Source organism: Panthera onca, chromosome A3 (assembly GCF_046562875.1).
Source record: "Panthera onca isolate mPanOnc1 chromosome A3, mPanOnc1 haplotype 2, whole genome shotgun sequence".
NCBI lineage: Eukaryota > Metazoa > Chordata > Mammalia > Carnivora > Felidae > Panthera > Panthera onca.
The window spans coordinates 52,999,590-53,011,990 of NC_138341.1; the positions used below are offsets into that span (position 1 = coordinate 52,999,590).

Sequence of the window (12,401 nt, forward strand, 5' to 3'; positions counted from 1 at the left end):
TTCAAATGTGTTCCTCCTCTCATTCCTGCCGATGTTTTTTAATCCCTTTTTCCTATGATTGTGTAGACATATACAAACATTTACACACATATAGAAAGATCTTTTTTATAAGTAATAGATTGTACTATAAATGTTAACCATTCAATTTGCTGTTCTTACATAATTCATCATTAACATCAAGTTCAGTAAGCACCCTTTTAAATCATTTTTTTCTAATAGCTATATAGCAATTTATTATATGGATATACTACATTTTATATAGCCATCTAGCTATTAATAGACATTCCACTTGTTCTCAGTTCTTTGCTTCCAAAAACAATGTTATACATAAGTTCTACATAAATCTCTACATACTGGTACTTTCATTTCTCTAGGATGGAGTCACATATAGAATGGCCAAGTCAAAAGGAATGTATGTGTCTGATTAGAGGTATATTCAATGATCAGTAATGGAAACCGACTAACAGAGGCTTAAACAAACAAGGATTTGTTTTTCTCACATAACAAAGGCCTGGAGGTAAGTAGTAATGAGTATTGGTTGAAGAACTCAAGCTCTCATATATTTTTCTGTTCTGCTATCCTTAGCATGTTAGCATTTTGTCCTCACACTTGCCTCCTTGTGGTTACAAAATGGCTGCCACAACTCCAGGTTTGTATTAAAGGTAAAGGGAGAAAGGTAGTAACACCCACAATTGTACCTTATATAAGCAAAGCAAAGCAAAGGCCTTCCCAGAGATCTGTCAGCAGTCTTTCCTTTACATTTTCTTGACCAGAATTGGGTGATATGACCACTGCTAGACTGGGAAATTGAGCAACTGGAAAAGAACAGTATTCTCATAATGGTTTAAATCACTTACAATTCATTATCTTGCTAACATAAACAAAATTAGGATTCTATTGGAAAGGAAGAAAAAAGCTATGGATACTGAGTAGGCAACTAACAATGTCTCCTGTAGTGTTTATTTTAACATAATTATTTAATAGATATTGCCAGGACAGTTTCCAAAAAATATATAATAATCCACACTTCTGTCATAAAGAGAGTGCTTGTTTTCTGCATTCTTATCAACCCCATATATAAAAACTTTTTTCACTTTTACTGGTCTGATACATGAAAAAGTATACCAATGATGTTTTAATTTGCATTTTCCTGATAATAAGATTGAGTATCTTGTCATGTGATTATTGGTCATTTGGATTTCCTCTTCTCTGAATTAGTATTCAAATTTTTATTCATTTTTAATTGGCCTGAGTTTTTTTCCTTATAACTTGTAGAATCTTTTTGTGTGATATTAACTATTTTCCTGTCATTTGTCTTATAAATACTTTCTCAAAATATGTGTTGTCTTTTGACTTTATGGTGTCTTTTGCCATCTTTTAAAAAATGTTATATATGTAGTCAATTTTGTCTGATTTTTTCTTTTTTTTTAATGTTTATTTATTTTTGAAGGAAAGAGAGACAGAATGTGAGTAGGGGAGGGGCAAAGAGAGAGGATGGCACAGAATCCAAAACGGGCTCCAGGCTCCAAGCTGTCAGCACAAAGCCCAAAGCAGGATTCAAACTCACAAACCATGAAGATCATGACCAGAGCTGAAGTAAGCGGCCCAACCAACTTAGCCACCCAGGCACCCCCATTGTCTGCTTTTTTCCTAATTGGTTCTGGGTTTCCTGTCTTTTTTTTTTTTTTTAATTTTCCCAAAACTCAGCTTTTATTACAGAGTACTCTAAATTAGATCTACTTCTCTTTTAGCATTTTGCATGCTCACTAAAAGTCTGGTCTCATAAATAGGCATAAAGAACAAATACAGGCAGAACTGTTCAAGAAATTTACCCTTGAAACTGAAATTAGCTATTACTGTCTTTGAAACTCAGTGATTTTTTCTACAACTCCATTTACGTTCGAATCTCATGTCTCACATTATCACTTTTCATTTCTTCACTGCACTTTCACCTTTGTTGGCCAGTTCTTCTGATGATCCACTTTTGTAAAATGTCACATGGGTGCCAAGGATACAACACAACGAATGCTTTGCTGTCTTTGAGTGAACTGAATGACAAATATGCAGTAACCAATCACTAGCAAAGTTTGAGAGAAGTACTGTGATTGGTCACAGGTCATGAAGCACATCTCTTACATAATGACTTGCAGACCTAATAGCTAGCAGGGATGTTTGTAGTTCACGTGACTACTCACAGTATATAGGCTGGTAACAGAAATTTGAATTGTGCTAATCGAGAACTGCCTTTACCTACTTGACATTGACCCAAACAGGCTTGAAGCTGACTGCTGAGTAATGGCACGATTAAATATACATCCAAATAATGAATCTTAAAGCACCCTAAATGCAAAATTAGCACACACTGAGTGCATGTTGAGATGGTTTTCAAATTTCCATCATTTAGCAATCAACTTTAAAATGTATCTTGGGGGTGCCCGGGTGGCTCAGTTGGTCAAGCATCCAACTTCAGCTCAGGTCATGATCTCACGGTTCGTGAGTTCAAACTCCACCAGGGGCTCTGTGCTGACAGCTCAGAGCCTGGAACCTGCTTCGGATTCTGTGTCTCCCTCTCTCTCTGCTCCTCAAAAATAAATAAAACACTCTCTCAAAAATAAGTAAAACATTTAAAAAATATAAGGAAAAGTAAAAAATAAAATGTATCTTAGAATGACAGAGTTTTAGAAATACAGAAAGGACCTTTAAAGATTCCATAATTTGGTACCACAAATTATCCAGCATGTTTATTATGAATGATTTCTCCTCCTATTTCAACTTGCTCATTCAGTTACTTGTGGTCCCAGTGGCATTCAGCTTCACATTTGGTGGAACCACAGGCAGGACAAGTATAGAAACGTCCTAAATAGTCTTCATCAAGGCAGTCAGAGAGTCCATTGCACTGAGAGTCAGGAGACCCAGGCTATCACAGACCTGATTCTTTACTGGTATCACTTACCTGTGAGAACCAGTGGTTGCCTTTTTTGTGAACCTTCTTTTTTTCTCATTCTCCAGTTTCTGGAGCAAATTCAGTTTGCTTTCCTGGGTTTGCAAACTGTAATGACCTCAAAGCTTTAGCAGTTATTCCATTCTGAATCAGGTTTTCTTTCTGCTGTTCCGAGAATCAACAGCCACATTGCCATTGATTATCTGTGTACATTTTGGACAAAGCTTCCAGCCAAGTACAAGCTGTCTTCCAAATTTTGTTCTCAGAAAAAAATGGCATCATCTAAGTCAATTACATGCAAAAAAATTTTTGGCTGGTTTTTTGTGTGTGTTAAATGGGCCACAGTATGACTTCTGCAAATCCTCAAATCTGCCAATACTGGGCTTCCTGTCTTGCTTGGGAAAGTCTTCCTTTTTCTCCTTTAGTGAATTAGAATACTTCCAGAGCTCAGAAAGCTATTCATTTCAAATTCAAAGCAAATATGACTTGGTGTCCAAACAACAGAGGGAGAGGGTATTAATTGTACCTAACTCAAATAGGTTTTGTGAGGCTTAAATATATAAGCTAATGCAGGGGCACCTGGGTGGCTCAGTCAGTTGAGCATCCAACTTTGGCTCAGATCATGATCCCACAGTTTGTGGGTTCGAGCCCCGCATCAGGCTCTATGCTGACAGCTTGCTCAGAGCCTGCAGCCTGCTTCAGATTCTGTGTCTCCTTCTCTCTCTCTGCCCCTCCCCTGCTCATGCTCTGTCCCTGTCTCAAAAATAAATAAATATTAAAGAAAAAAAATTTACATATATATATATATATATATATATATATATATATATATATATATATATATACATACACACACACACACACATATAAAAGCTAATGCATAAAAGCTCTTAGCCCAAGGACTGGCACATAGCAAATGCTCAGTAAACAGCTATTGTATTAATTATTATTAGCAATACAAACAATCTGCATTACACATCTGTTTGTTTTGTTGGTTTCACCTTCATTGATCCCTGGGAATCGTGTTACATACACACAAAGCAGAATCTCACTCAACACAGGGTGTTGTGAATGCTCTTTGAAACCAGTTCCCACTACCATGTCAAGTGTCTGTTCAGGGAACACAGTGGAGATGAGGGGAGCCAAGTGTTCACAGGGGAGCTGGGCCAGCCAGGTTTCATCATGCCAGCTGCCTGGGAAATGTACTCAGACCTGTGCCCTGCCACTCAGCAGCCATTGCACAAGGCACAGGGAACACACCCTCAGGGAGATGCACGTAGTCACAAAGCAGGTATAGTGTGTCTGCCAGGGCCCCCCACCCCTAAACCAGAGGGCAGTGAGAGGTGACAGACACAAAGATGAGACTCAGAGGCCATGTGACAACCTCATTCCTGAGGGACTCTGGAAGGCCCTCCTCACTCACCCCCTCCAGCCCGCCCCAGGGGCACCTGCCCGAGAGGAGACAGCTGGGGGGCCTCGCAAGGCTGACTGTTAGAAATTGCTACTCAGCCAGCACTTGAAGTCGTCCTTCCAGGACTGGACATGGATTTGCCTGTAGCCTTTCTTCCACTCCTAGCTCTGCCATCAGAGAGTAACATTAGCAGGACGCAAATGTAGAAGCTTCCTACCAACTCCTAGAGCCCCTAAGGAGCCCAGGAGCATGTGTGGTTTACACCCACGCAGTTTGTTTAATTAAACTTTCCTAAAAGGATTCACACTCGGGGCATGATTTAATTTTGACTTGAGTTTCACTTAAAGATCTGCAGTGACTGACTTAGCCTTCCTCCTCTCCCTCCTAGATTGCTCTCTCTGCCAGTTTTTATCCTTTCCTACATTCCAACCCCTGCCCCAGCATGGGATGCAGGCATCCTACCACTGTAGCATGACAGGTGATATTTCAGTGAGTGAACAGAACAACCAGCCAGGACTCAGAAAGGAGTTTTATTCTGACAGAATTTGAATATGTAGGGCTCTGTGAGCCATTACCCTGGCACCAGACTGAGATACCGCCATTCAAAAATAAGTTTGCAGAGAGATTGTAATGATAAGGGGGGAAATTATCCTAATCTCGCATCAGGAAAGAAGGCTGTAGGAGAAAAAGAAAAGACTGTAAGGAAAAATATTAAAAATTAGTGATTTTTCTGCAGTTCATTCCTAGGTATTTTATTGGTTTTGGTGAAATCGTAAATGGGATTGTTTTCTTAATTTCACTTTCCTAATTTCTGCATAGCAGGACTGTGATTTTCATTTTCTTCTTTGTGCGTCTCTACATTTTCTTTGGTGTGCTTTTTTATCTCATTTTCCTGTTTCACACTTAGACCAGGATTCAGCTTCTGTCCTTCAGAAGCCCATGCTCCCGGTTCCATCTCCCTGCATCTCCACCCCCTGCTCTGCACTCCTAACCCCAAATGCCTCTAGCTCTAGGCTTTGCTTCCAGATGTGTGTCCCTATAATGCACACGCTCAGGAAGCAAAGGGATATATATTTTTTAAACATCTTTAGCCCAGGTTTTTATTTTTTATTTTCTATTTTTTTAATATGAAATTTATTGTCAAATTGGTTTCCATACAACACCCAGTGCTCATCCCAACAGGTGCCCTCCTTGATGCCCATCACCCACCCACCCCTCCCTCCCACCCCCCATCAACCCTCAGTTTGTTCTCAGTTTTTAAGAGTCTCTTATGGTTTGCCTCCTTCCCTCTCTGTAAATCCCCCCCCTTCTCCTTCCTCCTGGTCTTCTGTTGAGTTTCTCAGGATCCACATAAGAGTGAAAACATATGGTATCTGTCTTTCTTTCTCTGTATGGCTTATTTCACTTAGCATAACACTCTCCAGTTCCATCCACGTCGCTACACAATGTTAGATTTCATTCTTTCTCATTGCCAAGTAGTATTCCATTGCATATATAAACCACAACTTCTTTATCCATTCGTCAGTTGATGGACATTTAGGCTCTTTCCATAATTTGGCTATTGTTAAAAGTGCTGCTATAAACACTGGGGTACAAGTGCCCCTATGCATCAGCACTCCTGTATCCCTTGGGTAAATTCCTATCAGTGCTATTGCTGGGTCATAGGGTAGATCTATTTTTAATTTTTTGAGGAACCTCCACGCTGGTTTCCAGAGCGGCTGCACCAGTTTGCATTCCCACCAACAGTGCAAGAGGGTTCCCGTTTCTCCACATCCTCTCCAGCATCTATAGTCTCCTGATTTGTTCATTTTAGCCACTCTGACCAGCATGAGGTGATATCTCAGTGTGGTTTTGATTTGTATTAAGGGATATATTTTTAAAATATTTTTAACCAGGGGCACCTGGGTGGCTCAATCGGTTAAGCATCTGACTTCGACTCAGGTCATGATCTCAATCTCACAATTTATGAGTTCAAGCCCCGTATCAGGCTCTGTGCTAACAGCTCAGAACCTGGAGCCTGCTTCAGATTTTGTGTCTCCAGCTCTCTCTCTGCCCCTCCCCTACTCATGATATGTCTCTCTCTCCTTCAAAAAATAAACATTAAAAAATTTTTTTCAGGACACATGGGTGGCTCAGTCAGTTAAGCAGTTAAGCGTTCGACTTCAGCCCAGGTTATGATCTCGTGGTCCATGGGTTCAAGCCCTGAGGTCAAAGTCAGTGCTGACAGCTCAGAGCCTGGAGTCTGCTTCAGATTCTTTGTCTCCCTTCCTCTCTGCCCCTCCCCTACTCGGGCTCACTCACTCGCTCTCTCTCTCTCTCAAAAATAAATAAACATTAAAATATATATACATACATATATTTTTAAAAATCATATTTCAGGCTTCTCTTGAGAAGTCAGAAGACCTATCATCCTGCTCCAAGATTCCCATTTGGCAACAACCACTTGGTGCCACCTATAGTCACCCCCTTTCCAGGTCACAACATTCCTAGTACAGCCTATTGTCCCCACAGCCTGGAGGCTGTATTAGGTGGTTTATTTTTCAATAGAGAACTGTTTCTTTTTTTCTTTTTCCATTCCCATAAGAAAATGAATGGTCAACCAAGAGGTCCATCTGCATCAGGAAAAATTATAGAGAGCAACTTTCTTCATGAAATAAAGACTATCCTACATGTTTCATACGCAAACACAGGTTGGCTTCATTCATTTACATCACCTGCCTGACCTCTGACCTAAATAATGGCCAAGATGCCCTCCCAGCTTGGGTGCTCATGATTTCTGGATGTGCTGGACACTCTCTTGCCTAAGATGAAAATGAAAGGGAGGCTTCCTGACCCCTGTGCCAGCCCCTGATCTTCGTCTTCTCCCTCAGGACAGGCCACTTCAGTATTCAACAATACACCCTGGAGTCTACAGGCTTGACCTTGGGGAAATCAGAGAAACAAATGACACCTACTGTGACCCCATTACTACAAGCCAGGCAATAGCCATGCCACCTGCACTGGGCTACATCCCACCTGCATAACACTTTGAGTTCCTAGTAACTGAAGATCCAACTAAAAGTAACCTAAATGAAGTCAGAAGCAGCCTCCCTGAGCATAAAAGTGAACAAATAACACCAGTGCAGCAAGAAAGAATGGGGAGTAACTGGTAGGTGGATGACTCATGGAATTTTCCACATTACCTACACACACTTCAAGACCCAGCTCAAGTTCATCTGCCTCTGGGACCCCACCCCGGAAAGTCCCCCAACTCCTTTGAACCAAGAGGGCGGATTGCCTGGATGTCTTCTTTGTAATTAATAACTCACAGCCTTGTGGCATTTATTGAATGTGTTTGGCACAGAGACAAGTCAATTCTCATGGAATATCGAACGAACGAACGAACGAACGAATGAATTAATGAATATATAATTAAATTGATGGGAAGGGGATGTGACTGAAGAAAGCCAGGAGACCAATGCATTCATTCAGGAAAGGAAGAAGGATGTAGACTAAACCAGAGATAATAAAGATGGAAAAGTGGATCAGAGATCTTAGAGATTTGGTAAGATCTAGTCACAAGGGGAATATGGGGGTGAGGAGTTGGAAGGAGTTGACAAAGACTTGGCTTTCACCTTGGACTCTAATTCTTTTTTGTTTGTTTGTTCGTTTTTTATTTTTTGAGGGAGAGACACAAAGCAAGCTGGGGAGGGGCAGAGAGAGAGAGAGACATAGAATCTGAAGCAGGCTCCAGGCTCTGAGCTATCAGCACAGACCCCGACGTGGGGCTCGAACTCATGAACCATGAGATCATGACCTGAGCGGAAGTCAGAGGCTCAACCGACTGAGCCACCCAAGTGCCCCTACCTTGGACTCTAATTCTGTTCATAGGAGAGGGAAGTCAAAGGCTCCTGGGGCCTTAACAGTACCTTTCTCTTACTGCATTGTTCACTCATGCTTTGGGTACAAGAGGATGCTTTCTGAGAAACAGGATAAAGAGCCCAGTTATGAGATCGGAGTCAAGACTGTTGCAATGAAGCAGGGAGAGGACACATAGAAGGAGGGTCGATATTCGGGTTATATGCCATCAGTGGAAACTCACTGAATGCAGAACACTTACTTGCTCAGGTCCTGTGGAGAGAGGGGACCTCTCAGCTGCTGGGCTGGGCTGCTGTCATATTAACTCTGGTGCCAGAGTCAACATCCAGGCAGAGGACGTAGCTCCATAATGATTCCTAAAAAGTACTGAGGCCACATGCTGCTGAAGAGGACTTCCTAACACTACAGTAGAAAGAGCCCCCAAGCTTTTAATTGAATGAAACCAGATTGACCTGACCACTGTGTTTTAAATTTTTCTAGCTTTAAAAAAAAAAAAAAAAAGGAACACAGATGTACCTGGAAGATCATGCTCCATGATTTGAGGTATAGGAGAACAGCATCAAAGTTGTCTCCAATTGAGTTGAAATGTCTCGAAGAATAGAAATGTAGACTAGAACTGATACTTATAATGAGAAAGAACTTCCTTAAACTGAATAAAGCCCACCTATGGCAATTCAAGTTGGTCTATGCTCTGGAAGAAAGTACTCATCAGCCACCCTTCTTGAAAGACTCATCACTCAGAAAGTTAAGGCTTTTCTCCTTTCCACTGCCCCTTTCAGGCTTCTGTTCTCTAGCCTAAACAAGCTTTATTCATTTTGCTTTTCCAGACTGTGTGTGTGTGTGTGTGTGTGTGTGTGTGTGTGTGTGTGTACCACATCTTCTTTATCCATTCATCTACATATGCACGTGGGTTGCTTCCATACCTAGGGGTGCATGTATCTTTTCGAATTAGTATTTTTGTCTTCTTTAAGTAAATATCCAGTAGTATAATTACTGGATCATATAGTATTTCTATTTTTAATTTTTTGAGGAACCTCCATACTGTTTGCCACAGTGACTATACCTATTTGCATTCCCACCAGCAATGAAGAAGAGTTCTTTCTTCTCCACAGCCTCGCCAGTGCTTATTTCTTATCTTTTTGATTCTAGCTATTTTGTTCTGACAGGTGTAAGATGATATCTCACCGTGGTTTTGATGTGCATTTCCCTAACGATGAGTTATGTTGAGCATCTTTTCATGTGTCCATTTGCCATCTGTATGTCTTCTTTGGCAAAATGGCCACTCAGGTCCTCTATATTTTTCCATCAGATTATTTGAGGGGTTTTTTGGTGTTGAGTTGTTTCCTGTTTCTCTTCTGTGGCACCTCCAAATGTTTCTGCAAGGTGTCAGGAGCCCAAGCTATGCCCAGCAGAGTGAAGAAATTGCCATACATTTTTTCTGCCATTCTGAATTCCTTTTCCCGAAAAAACAGGCAAAGGATATAAGTAGGCATGCTACAGAAAAAGAAATACAACTGGCCGATAACATACGCCTAACTTTACTCATATAGACATGCAAATTAAAACAGTCTAGCATTTTTCACCTATCAATAAGCAAAGATAAAAATTATTCTTAACATTTGATGTTGATGAAAGATTCTTCAAATTCTATTGGTAGGAATATAATGTGGAACAAACTTTATGGGAGGAGGGAATAACCTGACAGCTGTATATCATCTGAAGACATGTAATCTCTGTCAACCATCTATTCCACTTTTGTGAATTTATCCTTCATAATTATTAGCACAAAAGTGTAAATATATATGAAAAGATCTGTAGTGTTGTTTATAGTAGGGGAAAATGGAAACAATCTGAACATTCAGTAATAGAGACTAGTTAAATAAATAATGGTACAGACATACAATCGAATTCTATGCAGCCATTAAAAAGAATGATGTAGATCCTAACCTACAGACCTGGAATGATGTCTGGGATATTTTGTTAAATGAAAACAAACACGTTTCAAAATTCTAAGTAAAGCATGGGTCCATTTTTAAAAATCTGTGTTTGTAAACATGCAGAGCTATAGTGAGATACAGAGGAAAAATAAAAACACTATCAAACAGTGATTCTTAAAGCGAGGTCCCTGTACCAGCAGCATCAGCATCATTAAGAAGTTTACTAGGAACACACATTCTCAGGCCCTGCCCCAGACCAGCTGAATCAGAACCTCTACAGCTAAGGCCCAGCAGTCTGCTTCACAAGCCTTCCAGGTGATGGTGCTCACTAAAATTTAAGAATCGCTATTCTAGAAAGAGCATTTATCCGGAGGTAGAGAAAGAAGAGACGTAGGTACAGGGGAATTTCTACTTGTTTATTCATTTCCATGCTGTCGAAATTTGAATTATGTTAAAAGGAATGCTTCTCAGAGTCACGTACCCATCTTAGTAGACTGTGCTAACTTAGTGGAGTCGACTTCATGCTCTCTCTTTTTTTTTAATTTTAATTTTTATTTACTTACTTATTTAAACTTCATGCTCTCTTAAGGAAAATCCAAATTCAAATGTGTAAAAATTCAAATTTGTGAAGCGAACAACATAGGGAAATACTTAAATTACTGAACGGTTTCTGACATCACTGAAGTCACACATCAGTGAAAACACACACATCAGGAACTGAACTTGACTCTGCTATGTGAGCTGAAGAAAGGGAATTCAGGCTCTCGGAGCCTTGGTTGCCTCCTCTGTAACTGAGGATGACAACAGCCACCTTGTCCCCTCGCAGGTCACGGGGAAGAGATGACACATGGAAAGCACACTGCTAATTGTCATATCATTAGCCCCAAGGTTTCTTAAAACACTGAAGTGGCCTCAACAACTTTATCAACTCACTCCATTTCTCAGAAGCATCGTCATTGCATAAAGCTGTCCCAGAATGACCCTCCTCGCAGCAAGGCTCTGCCAGAGAACCTTGACACAGGCGTGCCCAGGTCACTTTTACTAGTGAAACGTGTGAAACCCTGATGAGCCAGTGAATAGGTGCAAATGATTTCTTCCCACCCATTCCCAAGCCCTCCGCCCATGCGCCTCAAGCCTGTTTTGTGTGGTATGTCTCTTTTACGGCCTGTGAAAGGCCTCCTCGTCTCTCTCACCTCCCTGTCCTCAGACAACAAAGCAGGCTTTTCTCTTCGCACAGAGTGCTTGTTGCTTTCTTGATCCATGAGAAAACGTGGAGCAGAAGAACAATAATGTGCTACTTCTTTTTGCTCCAATAAAAAAGAGTTATGACACAGAAGCCTGGGGCCAAACCAGGCTCACTGTTGTGTGTTTTGACAAAGAAATCTTTTCTGTAAGCACAGTACAAGGGCAGATGGCAGTAAATGAGCCTGGGCAGCATAGATCATGTCACTGGGAGGCTCCTCCCCTGGCCATGGGACCTTGGTCTCCGAACCCAGCTAGGTGCTCAGAGTAGCAGGCAGGGCCCTGGCCTTCCATTCAGAAGGCCCCAAACCCAGCCCCATGGAAGAGGATTGCAGAGGGCAGCCTGTACCTACATGGAATTGGAGGCCCCTGGGGCTGGGCCCAGCACCTAGCCCTGCCCCCCAATAGCATTTCCAGGATCTCTATATGGCTACAGAAACCTGGTGGGACAAACATAGGTAGATTCTGTTCTCCCCACTGAGACACTGACTTGACAGGTCTGGGGAGGAGTCCAGGAACCAGCTTTTTTTTTTTTTTTTTTCTTTTAACCTCTCTGGATGATTCTGATGGGCAGCCAAATTTAAGAGCTAAGAACACGTTTTAGAGCCATCTGAAACGTTTCCTCTTCTGTGAAAACCTGACCGTCTCAGGCAAAAGTGGTCTCACCACCCACCTTGGTCTTCTCTCCATCCTTCTCGTCGGCCCTTTAAGGGAGCCTGTACCAATGTGAAACTGATTACTCCCTTTACACACCTCTCTTACCCCCTAAAGATGAGTAGGGGTTAGGTCAACATGGTTCACCTCCAAGTGTGCCACTTGTGAGGATTATTTTTAAATCCCAAAATACATTCGTGTGCATTGCAGTTTGTCTCAGTATGCTAAAAATGAACAAATGAAAACCTGAGGAATGCCACTGTCTGCCTTCTGAGTGGCCGTAACCCCCCTTCTACCCTCAAGATGTCTCATGTGCCAGGCACAAAGGTGCTAGTTGCCATTAAATACAAGTGTTCTT

At 41.4% G+C, this 12,401-nt stretch overlaps 1 pseudogene; it reads right to left on the reverse strand.

The window, feature by feature from the left end:
* Window positions 1-2,728: 2,728 nt before the first annotated feature.
* LOC132671921 (ARL14 effector protein pseudogene) lies at window positions 2,729-11,104 on the reverse strand (annotated as a pseudogene).
* Between the last annotated feature and the right edge of the window lie 1,297 nt (window positions 11,105-12,401).